The following is a 458-nucleotide window of genomic DNA, read 5'->3' as shown; positions in this document are numbered from 1 at the left end:
ATATTCATAGTGTGTGCGCATAGTGCGTATGTCCATTTGTGTATCTTCTAATATCTGCTTTATCCTTCGACAGCCAGGACAACCCGTTCATTCAGGATTCGTCTTGTGTTAACTGAAATGTTCCTCTCGACAAAACAGATAATCGATTGAAGATATCAGAATTCACTTTAAACATCTGTATTGTCTTATAAAATGCATTCATAATGAAAGGCATTTTTACCCCACGGATTATTCGCATCTTCATCTTAGCTCTCATTTCCTTCGGTGACTTTGGGAATGTCTTGTGGGAAATTGGGTGACTTTGTGGCCAGTGTGTTAGGGTCTAGTGTGACTGACGTGCGATGGAAAAAGGTGAATGTAAATGGCTACTGATGCCCGCGTTATGAAATGGTAAGAAAGAAAATGACTGCTGATTAGATCGGGACATGAGAGGGAGGGACTAACGAGACCAAAGACAT

Source organism: Penaeus monodon, chromosome 22 (genome assembly GCF_015228065.2).
Source record: "Penaeus monodon isolate SGIC_2016 chromosome 22, NSTDA_Pmon_1, whole genome shotgun sequence".
NCBI classification, from domain to species: domain Eukaryota; kingdom Metazoa; phylum Arthropoda; class Malacostraca; order Decapoda; family Penaeidae; genus Penaeus; species Penaeus monodon.
Note: the sequence above shows the minus strand (reverse complement) of the source record.